We start from the raw sequence: 16904 nt of genomic DNA on the forward strand, positions 1-16904 counted from the left end.
CTACAGAGCCACGTAGATTAGGATGAATGAAATGGTGTAAAATACAGTTTTAGGACCTAAAGCTGCAGAAGAGGCCACTTGGATCTGTGAAAACACTGGAGGAGACTTTAAAATGTAGGTGTTCAGTACAATGGGCCCTCTGAGTCCATGGCCTTTGGCCCTGTGTCAGATTTCAGAACTGCCATGGGGGAAATTTTCCTTCTCACTTGTAGGTCTGTAATGACTTGTCAAAGAAGGTGGGCCTGGGGACACAGATATGGAGGTTTAGAGTACAGCTTTCAATCAGCAAGTTTTGAGGTTACAAAACATCCCCCAAAATGTCTAGGGTACTTTAATTTGTCATTTCTAGTTGAGGAAAACAAAACACACACGCACATATGCGCGTGCACGCGCGCACACACACAACCTCAAAAAACAAAAAGCTGCCCAAGGCTTCCTCTATAACATCCTTCACAGTCTTCTTAAATCTGTTATCACAGTGATGGCTCATATGATCATGACTATCAACTAAGGCACAGAATAAGACAAAAGGTAGAGATAAAAGGGGTTTCTTTTAGAGTTGACCATGATAAAAAATAAATACGAGAAGGGTAAAATCAATATTGCTGTGTATGTATTCATTATAGTGGGGCCAGGTTTCATTCTTTGAGAGGACCATAGGTCTTCAAAATGGGTGTATTTTAGCATTTGGTCTCTGTGCATCCTGCACGTGGAGGGTACTAGGCCTGGAGAAAGACAGAGGCCCTACAGGAGACAGCTGGGCAGGATGGCCGAGTGTGTGGTCCGGGTGTAGAAAGCAGGGCTGTTGGAACCCTCCAGCAGACCCAGGAGGAGGCTGTTGTGCTCATGGTTACAATCTGAATTCAATGCTGGCCCTGTCTTTTATGTTCGTGTTGTGGGTGATGGTCACCTAAGTGACATGCACTCGAGAAGTGGCATGGAAAGTGTGACTGAAGTCATGGACACTTCAGTGCTCGGAAGGGAGTTAAGAAATAGTATTCTTGGGCTGGAGAGATGGCTCAGCGGTTAAGAGCACTGCCTGCTCTTCCAAAGGTCCTGAGTTCAATTCCCAGCAACCACATGGTGGCTCACAACCATCTGTAATGAGGTCTGGTGCCCTTTTCTGGCATGCAGGCATACACACAAACAGAATTATGTATACATAATAAATACTTTTTTTTAAAAAAAAGAAATAGTGGTGGTGGCACTCGCCTTTAATCCCAACACTCGGGAGGCAGAGGCAGGCGGATCTCTGTGAGTTTGAGACCAGCCTGGTCTACAGAGTGAGTTCTAGGATGTCTCCAAAGCTACAGACAAACCCTGTCTTGAAAAACAAAACAAAACAAAAAACTAAAAAAGAAACAGTATTCTTAACATCTGCATAGCTCCCCAACACCAATCACTAAGGTTAGGAATGTGAATGAGGCTAGGAAGACTAGGAAGACTGGAGTGCGTGGTTGAGGCTAGGAAGACTGAGAGCGTGGACGAGGCTAGGAAGACTGGATTGTGTGGGTGGCTGTTCCTTCATTTCATATCCACCCCTTCTCTCTCTGGTCACCCACTGACTTTAATGAAGCCCAGGCAGCCTCCTAAGCATAGGAAAGTTGGAGAACTTTCTGTTTAAAATGACTCTGTTCCCTGGCTTTGCCCTACAACTTCTCTCAGCTCTGTTGCTCACAGTCCCGCTCTGAATCTCAGAACACGACACCTGGTATAAAAAGAAATTTCTAATCTCCTCTGAAGTATAACACATAGAGTACTGTGTCCAAACGAGAAGAAACCTTTCTTTAAGGAAAAGAAACCTTTCTGTAATCTTGTTGGTTAGACTTCTTCACTGTATTATTTTAAGTCAATTAATTCAAATTTAAAAATAATGAAATTACTAGCAGGAACTCTAAACTTCTTTTACTATATTAAATTGGGCAGATTGCTTCTCTCCTTCTAATTATGAATGTTGCAGTTACAAAAGAAACTGTCATTTTGATAGAGCAAAAGACAATCTGTCTGCCAAAAATGTCCAATCATAATTCTAAAACGAAAAAAAAAAAAAAAAAGCCACCGGCATGAGGAACACACTATTTTGTTTGATGTACTGTCTTATTGGAAACCTAATTTGCTTTCAACCTCTGAGACAACACATAAGTTTGTGTGACTAATTTTTTCTTGGAAATATGAGTAATTAGAATTAGGGGCTATTTTCATAGCAGGAGTGGACAGGTTTTTAAAGAAACTCAAAGTAAGTGTTATAGTTATTTGCTTTGCTCTTTTATGGCACTCCTAAAACCAAATAGAAGGGGGTGCTGAGCTTTGTACTGGATAATGTGATTCCCCATGTAAATTGTGAGCGATTGCAAAGTACGGAAAGGTTTATTACCTAAGGTGAGCCCTCCCAGAGCTCTTGGAGTATAAAAGCATTAAGTGTGTTCTAACAAAGTCATAAAAATCAATAAACAGGAACCCCCCACCTGTGCAATGGCCCTAGTGTTAAGTTTTATACACGTAGTAATAGTACATATCAATTTTCACCAGCCTTCCCACTCGAGCTGTTACAGGGCCTACCACCACCGGAGGCCAGGGCTGTGCCATTCACCCATCCCACAGAGCTGTCTACATGCCGGGCCCATGGCATCATTGTCAGCTTTATTCTGTTTGCCACTGGACAAGGCCGCAGCCCTCGCTCCCTACACCCACTCAGGGGCACAGCAACAATTGCAAGCTGTGTGCCGCCATTTAAAGCGCTTACATGTTCTTCTGAAAGCGAACCAGCGCTTATTAATGCTCAGACTCAGGATGCTTGCACAGGAGCAGGGGAGAGCGTGTCCCTTCCACTGACATCTGACCTCGCCCAACTGCTGCGGGCTGAGGCTTATCTACCAAGGTTTGAAAAAAAAAAAAACAACATTCTGGAGAAACAGTTGGATGGCCAGCTTCCCCGGCAAGTATTAAAGCATCCTCTACAACGGTTCAGAAGACATAGGCCATCCTCATACTACACAGAGGGTAACATATGCTAAAAATTAGGCCCTAAGGATTCAGCGTGTTCACCAGGCTGCAGAAATAACTACTAACATCACACTTACTTCATAATTAAAGGAAATCCTCTCACCCCACCTCCCCATTTTTACCAATAAGGCAGAAAATATCACTGAATGCGTAACCTTTGTACCACAGTCACTCTTAGCCACCCGTTACCCTACACAGGGTGAGGGGTGGGGGTAGGCCTTATTAAATCACAGCCACTTGTTGGTAAGGAGATCCAATAACACTGTGGGGGTGGGGTGTTACCACACTGGGGACATTCTAAAGGAAAAAAAAACATAAAAGAAAAACAATCTGCATTTTAATTATAAACTAGAGATAACCACTCCAAGGCAATGAGGAACATTCGAGAAGAGCATCTCCATTCACACACAAAGCTTGGGTTTCTTCCTCTTTCTTTTAGAGGCTCTATTGCTTATAGTTTTAATAGGCCTGAGAAACAAAGGGAGGTCCTTGGTGATGACTCCTCTTCTCTCCTCCCCAAGAAAACAAAACAAAACAAAACAAAAAAACCCGGAACTTTTATCTGTCTGAGGTGGCCATTGATAGGGCTCACTGCATGGGAGTGCCACTCACAGGGACTTAAAACTGCACCCTTTAGGAGCATAAACAGAACAAAGTTGTTCAGTAAGTGAGAAATTATCTTACAACTCAAGTGCTATGGTATGAAACCAGCAATCTGAGCACTCTACATTATATTCTTCTTCCAGAACAAAAAAAATTAAACTATAGAAAATGCCAGAGGCACCCCCAGCTTGCTTCCCCGTGAAGGTAGGCTGAAGTTTTGCTACTTCCAGGGGCATCTATGAGTTGTAATGGATGTTATGGGGAAGAAGACATTTCTACCAAGGCAAAGGAAGTAGTGAAGCAGTGCAGTTGTGAACAGCTGGCATACAATAGATAATTTAAGGGAAAGTGACCCTCATGTATAATTTTTAACTGAAGAACTGTCAGGCCCCATTAGTTCCAATAGGGCCTGCCAGGGCCAAGATTGGTTTATAGGAGTATTGTATTAGCACTGCTCCTGAGGACCAGCATGAAAACATAATATGGGGACTCAGTAAATGTAGTGTTTTTAAAAATTGTACACATTATTTGTTACACTGACATCAATGCTCGCCGCCTGTGTGTTCGGTTGAAAAGCACAACAGGGTGGCAACTTCCACAGTAAACAATTTGTGGAAAAAAGCCCTTCTGAGCGGTTGTAACTATGTTCTGGAGTAGCTCCCAAACATTAAAGGGAAAAGCAAATGGTGGCCATCTTATGATTATTCTCCGTGGCACTGAATGCTATGACTAGGAGGCCCCAGGAAGAAATCAGAAGAGAATCAGAAAGCCCCATAAACCCATTCAACTCAAGTTCTTATTCGGAAGTATGGAAGTTGTCAGCGGTCGCCTGTGAAGAGTTCTGATGGCGGGGGTGGGGGACATGTAACATATTCAAAAGTCATAGACAAAGTAAATCATACAGAGAAAAGAGGCCGCCTCCCCGTTCTTAAATACTGGAGCTTTCTTGGAACCAGAGTTATCTCACTCGAACACCTGGGAGGACCACCGTACCAGAGACTCACTGGAAACACGGGCTCCTGGCAGGGTGGAGGAAGATGTGTGACTACTGGGGACATTTCGGTGGGGAAAAAGGGCAACGGAAGTGATGTTCGCACACAATGCTGCCTTCTCTGGATGCCTTCTGAAGCTTTACAAATGGTGGCTGTCTTTGGCATCTGGTAGAACACGCTGTTCTTCATTTTATTGCGTGATACCATGCTGTTTAAAGTCATGTTTGCCTTACCTCTGCGTCCTAAGGGAGAAGTGTCTGATAGCGTCATGCCGTTCTTTGGTGTCAGTGTTTCAGGGAAGTTTGAGGCAGTTATAGCCCAAATTAATGGAATTCTTGGCATTTTCTCTCCCTCTTAATGTTGCACTGATAGGGACTTAGTTTCTTTATTTAGGTGGTTTGTCTTTTCCACAAATATGAAATAACCAAGGTATTATCTCTATATATTCAAATCTATAATTTTGTTACTTGGAGTGGTAGCTAGTCAATTCCATAATTATAGCCACTTAAATCAAAGTCCACTAATTAGATGACAGGGCAGGACTTTATAGGTATATTTATAGAGTATTCTCCACTAGACATACGTCAGAAGAAATCATAAGGTTGGCTATAAAGAGCTTAAATACTAATGTATTTTTAAATCCGTTGTATAAACTAAACAAGCAATCAATGTATATTAATAAGCATAATTACATTTCTGGCATCTGTCCATTCATTGGGTCTACCTTGACAGCTCCAGAAAACACGTCAGCAAAACTCACTGACCACCACACTTAACGTAAGAGCGGCAGTGGCATCCTCTTAAAGATGCCCCGTGTGCGGAACATCCCGATGATGCGGGTAGTGCCAAGCCTCTGCAGTTCCCACTGCGTCTTTTGCAGATGTTCCGGGCAAACACTCTGACAGATCCCATTCAAAGCACTACTTTCTATGTGGCCATAAAACAAGCCTTAATGAGGCGATAAACCTATTTACCTTTGATTAGGTGAGCTCCCCGATAAGATAACACAGAGAGGTACTTCCAGAGAGTAAATAGCCACAGAAACCAACAGCTGGGACCATTCTGTTGGGCTCCTCGAGGTGAGTCCGGGTGATCCAGGAAGACCTTGCTTATCCCGTAGAATCTCTGAACTGGCTAATATTGGCTTTGCCAATGGACAGAGAAGCACAGTGAGACCCTTTTATATAACCAGTGGTCTTTAGGACACTCTTTTCTCTGGCACACACCTCTAATTCCAACATTTGATTAAAGAGGGAACACTAACTCAACAAAAACTCAAAAATCTCCACGGATGGATGGGTGGAGGCAGGAAAACTCTGCCACTCAACACTAAGGCTCTGTGTCACCACACACACGACAGAGCATGCAGGCTTCTCAGTGGACTCTAATACTTGTGAGGACGGAACCGTTTGTTTTCGCCATCTTCATCTGCCCCAGGATAGTCCCGTATGCGGCCCGTGCGTGATTGTAACTGGTCTGATTGAATATACCAATTTTCATTGTTGTTTTTAACGAAGACCCTGAAATAGTTATGCTGTGGAGTTCAATTCATTTTTCTAATGTGATAGGAGCCTTGCATCTCTTCTTATGAATGTAGATTTGGACATCTTGCTTCCTTTTGACAAATAAAACAATGGGCACCCTCCAGGAGCACCATAGAATAATATTCCTCCACTGATATTTGCTGGCCTGCCTGCATGCATGGTGGCTTTACCATATTCTTTGTAAAGGTCTGTTAACTGGGTCCACGTAAGAAGACTCTCAGCATTTGGTCCTCAACAATATCATAACAACCACTCCTAGGTTTAATAAGCAAATATATAACTTAAAGTTGGAAGAAAAAACGAGGCTAAAAAAGCAGCCTACCGTCCCATTTGTATGTGTTCTAAAATAAAGAAAATATGAATATAAAGAAACTTACTCAGTGTCACTTGTACATATTTATGGTTTAAAAATTAGGCAAAGTTTATGTCCTGAGGTTGCACCTACAGGAAGCCAGATGTGCCTTCCGCATGTGACCTAAGACAGGCCTAGAGCAACAACTAGATAATTTTTCGCTCTTCCTCCACACCGTCGATCGCGGCGGCTTTCTGAGGTGAGAGAAACTGACAGCCCTAAGTCTCCAGGGCAGAACTTTCCAGTCAAGTGGATCAACGGACTGAAAATCTCTTATGAATAGTCATTAGGCCTTCATTACAAACCCCTCAAAACCCAGTTCTCCTTTCGCAACCAAATGCCTTTTGTCATCTTCACAAGGTACATCATTTAATTACCAATTGATTTCTTTATATATGACAACATGTCAGATAGCAAAATACAGTGTATCTCCCTTAGGGGGGAAAAGTCTGTTAACTATCAGTATTCCAGATTAGGGAGTTATCTGAAAAGCAGGCGCCCTGCGTGCTATTTCCTCATTCTACCCACTTTACCTATCAAAAGAGTTCCTTTCCATTAAGGAAAGCCAATAAAATGGATATTTAAAAGCTACTGAGCATCATGATGGGATGATGGGAGTCTTCCCATCCCCTGAAACACTGTCAATTCAGCCAGAACCCGTCTTAAGCCTCCTTTATGTAGAAAATGGATTCTTGACAATACATAGAGGAAACAGGGTGAATTCTAAACCACGACCATGTAGGCAGCTCCTGCAGCCTAAATTTCTACATAAAAACTCAGGCAGCTGTTCCCATCTCGCCACAACTTCCTCAGGCTCCGACTTCTGCTGCGCCATCGCAGCCCGGTAATCAAGTGAGTGCTGTATTAATAAGCTGAATAACAGGGAATCTCAGAAATGTACGGGACCGTTATACCGTAACAATAAAACCTCAAATGGAGTAAACCAGGGCAGAGCTGAAGGTGGGCGTCGGGAAATAATGAGCCAGTGTTGCGGCAATGCGCTCCATTGTGTGCTGGTGTAAATGCCTGCTTCTTTCGCACACAGAGGCCACATTACATGAGACCCAAGTGTTCTCAGAGCGTCACTGTGACTGGCTGTGCTAGAACCTGGCACGGACGGGCACTGAAAGCTGACATTATATTTCAGGATGCGTTGCAGGTGTGCAGGCCTGGGAACGTGCTCTAATTACATATTTTCCTGCCGTGCAACAATTAAGGTCGCCAAAATAATTGCCAGTTTCTTAATCCCTCTCTAACAAGAGTGACATAAGGAACGGTTTATTTTTCTCTGATTGTTTTGAAAGTGTTTCTCAAGATTTTGGTTTTCTATGGAACTGCATAAAATTAATTCTTATGTTCAGATGTGTGATTATTCCCATTGTTAAAAAAAAAAAGACCTGTCTTTGAATTGTGATAAACTAAAAGCAAAGAAAAACAATGGGAAATATATAACCTGGTTGGTGGCTTAAATGTTTTTCTTTTAAAGAAGGTAAATTGGCTTTAAAATTCCTGTTTTCACTTTCTAAACTGCCCACTTTGTATAGAATATTAAAATGTGCTGAGGGAAAAAAAAAAGCACAGCTTAAGAAACAAGACAAAATGGTGTCTTTACTTTTAGTGTTGACTGTTGAGACAGAGTTTCTCTGTGTAACAGCCCTGACTGTCTTAGAACTCACTGTGTAGACCAGGCTGGCCTCGAACTCACAGATATCCGCCTACCTCTGCCTCCCGAGTTCTAGGATTAAAGGCATGTGTCACCATCACCAGGGAGGTAGACAACCCTTCAAAAAAAGTCAAATGCATGCTCCCTGCCCCCCCCCCCAGAAAAATGCACCAAAGTGAAATAGGCTACATTCAGTTTCTGGTGGTTCACAGCTCCCCTAACCCTTCATTGAATTCCAGAGAAGGCACCCACTTGACTAGCATCTCCTGCAATGGTCGGCACACCTCCCTCCATTCATCCCTTCCCATAGTTGCTGCACCATCTAACTACCATGTGAAGGGCACAATGTTCACCAAAGGTATCCGCAGTCAAATGTACAGGGTCTGCCTTCTTCCCCAAAACCCCTTTCCTTCATTTCCTTGGCTGTCAATTTTCCATTTCAGTTGGGTTAGCAGGGCAGAGCTTGTTTAGAGAATTCTGAGGCAACTAACTCCTCCTTGCTCCCTTTCTCACAAATGAGGAGACAGCAGTGGGTGGTGATGGAGTAGTACTTAGTGGACAGACTGAAGTCATGTCAAGCGCATCACAATTTAACACCGGCTGAATGGTGGGGGCAGCAGATGTACCTACTGGGGCGGAGGAGCGGTGCGCCAAGAAGCCTAAGCTGAGAGAGGGGAAAGGCAGGAATCAAAAATGATTGTATCTCTGATAGAGACTTCAAAGGGGGAGAAGTTTGGAAGGATTGAGGGGAGGTCTAGCAAACGAAACAAGAGGCACATCTGGCTGGTGGGTGGGTGAGGGAATTGGGGGGGGGCTGCTATGTGTGAAAGCAAAAGAGGGAGCTTGAGTCTCATTGTGGGGATGGTGACCAAGGCCTCACACAACGGGGAGGGTCCCAAGATGGCTCATTTTTAGTGTCCCAACCATAAGACTTCTTGCTAAAGAGGGGAATTAAAAAGTGTCCTCAATGACTTGATGAGGCACTGTCAAATGGGTGCTTGCAAAACCCATCCTTACACTGGTAAGCGACTTAGACACTAAAGCTCTCTCCTTTGCTTATGGCTCAGGTGTTAACCAGTGTGATAAAAGAGGGCTCTTTTTCCAGGAGATGAGTGAAATGTATTGATTCTTGAGTTCCAGTGGTGTGTGTGTGTGGGGGGGGTGGGGGAGTGTGTGTATGTGTGTGTGGGTGTGTGTATGTGTGTGTGTACAAGCACATGTTTGATACTGACAACATGATAAGGAGTGAGGAGAGACACTCCTTCCAGCAACGGTGAGGAGGGCAGAGCTCAAAAAATGGGCAGTACCACTAAAAGTCCAGCCACATTCTGGATGCTGTTTTCCGTGCTCCACCTGCTAGAAGCTGCACTCCATCGTAAGTCTAACTCCTGCACGTCCCTTGCTACAGCTTTGCTTACTTGTTCAAAGGAAGGTTCTCGCAGCTCCTCCCTGTACGTACAAGGAATGTAGGGCTTACCTTGATCACCACTCTGCCATTCTAGCAGCCACTCAGCCAACATCTCTTGAATACATATAGTGTGTCAGATCTGAGCCTTGCCAAACTCTTCTCTCTGACACTGATCTATGAGACTTTATGGGACTTAGTGCCCTAGTCCTTGGTAAATAGCTAATGGTTTAAATTGAAACGTTTTCAAGCATTCCAAGCTTTAAGCAGTGATTTTCTTAGGGATGGAGAGATGGCTCAGCAATTAAGAGATCATAGTGCTCTTAGAGACAACTATGGAGTTTGGTTCCTGGCACCATGTCCAATAGTTCACAACTGTCTGTAAGGTCTACTTCAGGGGCTGTCTAACTCCTCTGCCCTCTGTAGGCACCTGCTCTCACACCTCTCCCCCATGTCTACTTGATTAAAAATAAGAAAAATCAATCTTTAACAGGATGATTGTTTCTCCTATAGAAAGGTATAGTCATTTGTGAGATAAGTGTGTTGGTTGTTTATTTATCTATGTGGTTGTTTTTGAAGCAGCTGTAGTTCGGTGGCTGCCTTCTGGGCACAGTTCATACAACAGTACCACACACTGCCTTCACAGACATCCAATGCAGATCCATTTCTGACTGCTGTAAAGGCCGCCAGTACCCAGCACTCACAAGTACTCAGTGTGCTGATCTCCGGAGTGTCTGCAGAGTCCCTGATAGACAGTGCTCTGGGATTCCACACTACCCCACAGCAGGTTTTCTCCCTAACCCAATTTCCCTGACCTGTGTTTTTCCTTTCAACCAGACCTCAGAGACAAAGGAAGAATAGTAAATTCATTTCCTTAGAGAAATACCTCCAGGGTTTCAGTCTATGGGGCTGTTACTTATTTGCCTTACCTGAACAGTTATTTTGAGATAGGGGAGCTCACTAAATAACGTTTTCCTCGTTACCATTATTACTTCAAAATGATCATTAATTCACTCATTGGCTTTCTAAGTGAGGGGGGAAACATCAAAGACACTAGTTTCCCCTAATTCAACTTTTCTTGAAAGGTAACTGATTTACAAACAAATTACTTGCGCCTTGTAAGGGATGGCCAAATGTGTCTGCTCATTGGATACATTTTCAAGGGCTACAGTGGTGAAATGGAACTGTAAGAAGCTCCGGAGTGATCCACAAACAACTTCACGCTGTATTACATGTGCATCAGATCCTGAGACCAAACTCCCCGAGTTGCAAGCAACCTGTGATGCAGAAGCTTGCTTGGCAGTGGCTCAAGCAGCTTTATTTAAATTGCAAACTTTGCAGTCACTACTCACAGGTGACTTTGGAAGCTCATTATAGAAACTAAATAGCTTCTTTCCCCATACTTTGCTTCTTAAATCACACATACATCATCTTTGAAAGATGCTATTTAATGTCTTTCTCACACAGGCACATCAACTTTGCTAAGAAATTGCCTGGGAGACTAAAAATGTATTTAAAACAAACACGAAGCTTAAACAAATATTCCAACTGGAGTGCAAATAACGCTAGAATTCCTGGCTAGATTTTTTTTTCCAGGATGGACTTTGCCATGAATAGAGGTCACACGAGAAGTATTTTGAAGTCATAACTTTACAGCATAAGATGATCAAAGCCAAGTATTAATACACTACTTTATCAGCTCACCTTCTAAACAGTATTTCAGTAGATTTCCTTTCACACAGTGATATTTGTAATAAATGTTCTGCCTTTGTTTTAAAGTCAGTCTGCAGAAAGATGACATCAGCTCAGCAAACAATAAAGTGCCTGTAATATTGTCTCCAGAGGGCTGTTACATTTACTTTGTAGCAGTAAAATTCAATTTTCAAAAAACACTACATGAATGATGTTAGGTTATTAACCCTCTCACCACCGTAAAACATCATTATTGTGTGCAGAATGTAGGTCACAATCTAGAAGCCATACATTTCTTTTTTTGTCAAATAATCCAGTTAAGCCTCTTTTCTCCCCTCAGGTCTGGGCCGCAACCCTTCTTTGGGGGAGAAAACACGTCAGCGTTCTCGACAGACCGGAGCGCCTTACCCCCACTGTCTCCACAACCCAACTTTGAACTCATCTTCTTCTCTGGCGCCTTACTACCCACGCCGATTGTTCTAGAATCAGAAATTAGCATATCGTATCTTTTTCTCTCTTACACATGCTTCAGTTCTAGGACAAGAAGAAAATGAGGACATGTGTCCCGTTTCAAAGGCAGAATCCATTTAATCTGAAGACCTTGAACACAAATGCTTATTTTTGGAGCTTCAAGTGGTTCCGTTCTTGGCCTGCGTGACTGCAGCAGTTACCTGATTCCCTCCTGCCTAGAAGGCGGGCCATCCGGGCGCACTCTCGCCAGGAGGCAAAGAGTTAACTAGTTAAACTTCTACATACCTCCCAGGAACTTTCCAAAAGCTGACAAAAAGGGAAAGGAGTTCTGGTTATCCTTTTTTTTTTTTTTTTTTTTTTTTTTTTAAGGGATGGGGTTGGTTTTAGAAGAAAGGGAAAGAGGATCAAACACCTCAATGCAACAAAAGGTGGTGTCAGAGGGCCCTCAATCACACACTGCCTTCCACAGCACAACCTCCAGCCTTCCAGCCTTCCAGAGCAGTCGCCCTGGCAGCACAGTTAAAAAGTTCCTGACATGAAAAGAACAAAAACCAAAGGACAGAGGTAGTTATTGTCATGCAAGCCCCCTCCCTCCCTGCATGTGCGTGTGTGTGTGTGTGTGTGTGTGTGTGTGTGTGTGTGGTGTCTTTCTCTCTCTCTCTTCCCCAATGGGCTTTTCCTCCTCAAATGAAACTTTTGCATAAGCCAGTGGAAGCAAAGTAGAGGCACAGCTTTCTGAAGAGAAATCCCCCTAGGTGTCAGTCACCCTGACGGTGGTGAGATAGGCCCACTGGACTTTCTGGAAGAAACACCTACATGTCACCTACATGTATACTTACGAAGAGTCCTCTGACATTAATCAGGACAATTATAGCCCTGTAAATATGGCCAGCCTTGCCTTGAAAACACACGGGTTTTTAAACTGATGCTGTTTTCTCCCCCAAATTCTGTCATCAGTGCACAGTGGATGTGAGCTATTTGCATTCTCTGTATTGAGTCTTGAGGTAGCTTAACAGCATGTATGCATTTTCCACTAAAATGTAAATTATTAACAAGTTGGAGTTTTCATTTGTTTTATCTCCTGATGTGAGATCTAAATAAGTATGCACAATATACTTAAAATTCTTTCCATTTCTCTACTTTCTAAGGAATAAATCTCATATATGAAGAACAATGCATTGTCAGACATATAACGAACAGCCATGCTATTCGTTAGTATGGGGTAAGTATTAAGCTGAGGAGCAAGGCTAAGTGCTTTGTGGAAACTTAGAGTATGCTAACCCAAGGAACTGTGTACTGATATTTTCACCACCATGACTGTCATCTTCTTCAAAAGCACTCAGGTCTTCATTATTATCTGGTTGCCGCCAGATACTTTCTATCAGATTTCATCTCAATGTCTAAGACACAAGCTGCTATTAGAAGCAAATCAACAAACAAAAATTCCCAGTGTGTCATCGTCGAAACTTTACTTTCAAGGACAAAAGAGGACACAGGATGATGGAATTGAGGGCTGTGATGGGCGGTTCCAAGGTGTGGTGGTAATGACGGAGGATATTTAAGTGATGCTACTGACGTACCATCAGTGTTCCAAGTAAATTATCTCTATCATTCTTCAAAATAATCAATGTGCAGATAGGAAACCAAGGTACAGAGGTTGTGAATAACTACCCAGTGTCATTGACAGCAAGCAGTGAAGCTCGGCGGTCTGAACTTGGACATGCTCACAATGGTTATCTTCTGGGAAGGAAGGAAGGAAGGCAGGGAGGGGAGGAAGAAAGGAAGGGAGGGAAGGAGGGACAAGAGGAAGAAGATTTTAGGATCTACCATCTGGAGGTGACTGTCAGGAACCTGTTTAGCAGGGAAAGGTTTCTGGATCAAGACAGAATACCCGAGAACGAGTAATAGACAAACTACCTATGAATGTCCTGAGGTGACCTGTGAAGATGGGTCACCACTCTCTTGACCCAATGTGTGCTGTTCTGGCAGGGTGGTGGCGGAGTCCGTAGGTGTGCACAGGCCAAACATATGGCTGGACATGGTTGATAGCCCGAAAGAGTACAGGACTTTTGCCACACATACTTAAAAATGCAGAGTAATGCTGAGCTTAAAAGTTTTAGGTGGGCAGTGGTGGCGCATGTCTTTAACCCCAGCACTTGGGAGGCAGAGGCAGGCAGATCTCTATGAGTTTGAGGCCAGCTGGGTCTACAAGAGCTAGTTCCAGGACAGGCCCCAAAGATACAGAGAAACCCTGTCTTGAAAAACCAAAAAAAAATAAAATAAAAGTTTAGATGTAGAATCTCTAGTCATTGAACATGTGCAGGAGAACAAAGCCTCTAAGATGGGCTGACCAAGGCTCGTGACCAGATTAACCCATACACGAACTCCCTCCAAATGGTCTCAATGCCAGAAGAGGAGGTGTCACAGAAGAAAAAGGTATCCCAGATGAAACTGAAGAAGTAAAAACTTAAGACATGGGGACAAAATAAGCATAAAACAAACACAGATAAAACTAAAAAAAAAAATGAAGAGAAATGAATGGAAACAGAAGAAATAATTAAGAGGTACCTGTGTGCCAAGTGTCTGGCCTGCAAAATGAACGCAGGAACCGACTCCAGAGAGGGCTAGACAGTGTCATGGAGCCCAGAGATAAGAATGTTCCAGGCCAGGACACAGACAAGGGAAAAAGATCTTCATCCCTGTCACCGAAGCAACCTGTGGTCTGATCAGTTGGGAAGGAGAGTGACGAGCAAGCTCTAGGGTCTTGGCCTACGCCATGGTCTAGATAGGGATGGCAACCAGGCAACCATGAGAAAGAAAAGCAAAGAGGTGGTTTCTGGAAACAATAGCAAAGAAAGAGCAGCAACTACTGGGAACAGACTGGATGCAGGGAATGAGACAGTGGTGAGAGAAAACTACAGGCTTCTGAGCTGGGGCATCCTTGAGAGGGTGGGATTTCCCACTGCAGTGGAAAAATGAGGCAGACTGGGAAAATGAATAGTTTCGGGCTCTGCTATTTAATTTGCCAAAGCCAATGTCAGTGAGTTTTAAGGTCTTTTGTGGGGAACATGGTATGGGGCCCTAAAACACGACTGGTTTTTACTGGCAAGTGCCTAAGTGCCTTGACTTGATAGAGGTCAATGGTCTAGAGTAGAACAGGAAGCAGGAGACTGCCTGGAGGTGTGGAGGAATCTGAGGGAGCAGTCTGGAGAGCGGGGTGTGCACAGAAAGCCAACAAGGTGCTGGAAAAGCAGAGGTTACAGGGCTGTGACGGGTGGGGGGATGGTGGGGTGTGTGGAAAAAACAGAACGTCAGTTCTTCGAGCATGGAGTACCATGAGACGAGTAGGAAGGGACCTGGGAAAAAGTTACACTCTTTGCCCTGGAGTCGATCTGAAGCGGACTTCAAGGATAAACGACGCACTGATTCACAGTTTAATTACAAAGCAAAGAAATTAAAAAAGAAAATTAGAATGCAGGCTCGGGCACAGCAGCACACGCCTTTAATCCCTGCACTTGGGAGGCAGAGGCAGGAAGATCTGTGTGAATCTGAAGTCAGCCTGCTTTACATATTGAGTTCCAGGACAGCCAGGACTACCTAGAGAGACCTCACGTCCAGGAAAAATAATCGGGCAGTAGAGGCTGGGCATGTAGGTAGATGCAAACACTTGCAGAGCATGCTTGAGGTCCTTGGCTTGCGCTCTCTCCAGAGGAAAAACATCATTCTTTCCTTTTTGCTATAAAAAATTCCTGAAATGCTTCACCTACTTTCTCCAAGTCCTGTTTCTGGGATAGCAGAATAAATATCCGTGCGAAAATAAGATTCTCCCCATTGCTCATTTAGAGCTCACCCGTGTTTAGAGCCGGCAGACTTGTAAGCAGCCTTGGCTGGGTAGTGGCGAACAGGCCCCCTCCTGAAGGCAGAACACATGGGAAGGAGGGTATTATTTCAGCTGGGAGAGGGGCAGGGCCCTGGGATGAGGCTGATTGATTCAGACCAGATGGGTGGCCACACATAGGTGTGACAGAAATAGAAACACATTGCCGACATTCCAAGCACTGTCCTCCCTGGCCAGGAGGTGGTCACAGTGCTGTTCCCTTATCTACCTCCTAATGTGAGCTCCAATCAAAGAATGTTAATGCTGCCGACTCCTCTCCTCCTGCCTGGCTATGGGTATCAGTCTTGAGGTTCCACTTAAAAGGCAAAGTGGCCATTGTTCAGGGTTCCCTGTAAGTAAAACTAAAGCAAAGCACTTCATTTACTCCCCCAATACGTTATTATTTTAATTCCCTCTTCCACATGGAGACGTGGATGTCAGAACTAGTCTCTGTAACTGCCTCTTAGGAGACAGGGCAGGTTTCCAAGTGGTGGTAGTGCTGTAGCCGTGGCTTAGAAATTAATTCATAGAGCTGAAAAGTCACATAGTAACTGAGACGTCTAATAAGGGTGCAAGTAGGCACTTTAGCCATAGTTCCCCGGTCCTCAAGAGTTTTGCTAGACAGCAAGGCCCCACGTTAGAGGCCACGACCATTCGGCGCTCTGTTCCATTGTCATTTGACGTTTAAGATTGCTCTTGAGTTACTTTGGCTTTCATTTTTAAGAGGTAGTAAAATTTAAATTTATAGCCTAAGGTAATTATTATTTTGACGGAGAAGAAGAAATGCAATAATTTTTTTGTTTATTATAAGAAACACTTTCTTACTTGAAGGGAAATTCAGCAAGCATGGGAAATTTCCTATCATTCAAAACTAAAGTATAGAAATTATGGACAAATTTGAATATTGATCAAAATTAGAGGAAATCCCAAAGGCCTTCTGAAACCTAGAGAGAGGGCAAGCATTTCATAACAGCTGAGCATCGGCTTCAACAGCACAGGGGAGGCCTTGTCATAGCAAGAATGAGGTTTTTCTCACTTAGTCCCTCAAATGTCCTGTCCTGTTTGGTCCCAGCATGAAGTTTTAGTGTCTCCGTTCTCACAGAGGCCTGAAACTATTACCTACTTGTTATAAGGCTTCTCCGATTTCACTGCAGTGAGTTAACCTGTAGGTTCTGACTGTCATCTCCGGCTCTCTCCCCCACATCGCTAGGAGGTTCACAAGCAAGCACCTGAAGGGCAAGGTAGCCGACTGCTTGCACTTTGATGTCTATTTATAGCTCAAAGGTCAATCCTCTGAGATAA

General features: G+C 43.7%; 1 protein-coding gene across 3 annotated transcripts in view; it reads right to left on the reverse strand.

Moving 5' to 3' along the window:
- Positions 1–16904, reverse strand: part of Zeb2 (zinc finger E-box binding homeobox 2) — a 127658-nt gene that overhangs the window by 66403 nt on the left and 44351 nt on the right. The window lies entirely within an intron of this gene.

This window comes from Myodes glareolus, chromosome 21 (assembly GCF_982192425.1).
Source record: "Myodes glareolus chromosome 21, mMyoGla1.1, whole genome shotgun sequence".
In the NCBI taxonomy this organism is placed as follows: Eukaryota; Metazoa; Chordata; class Mammalia; order Rodentia; family Cricetidae; genus Myodes; species Myodes glareolus.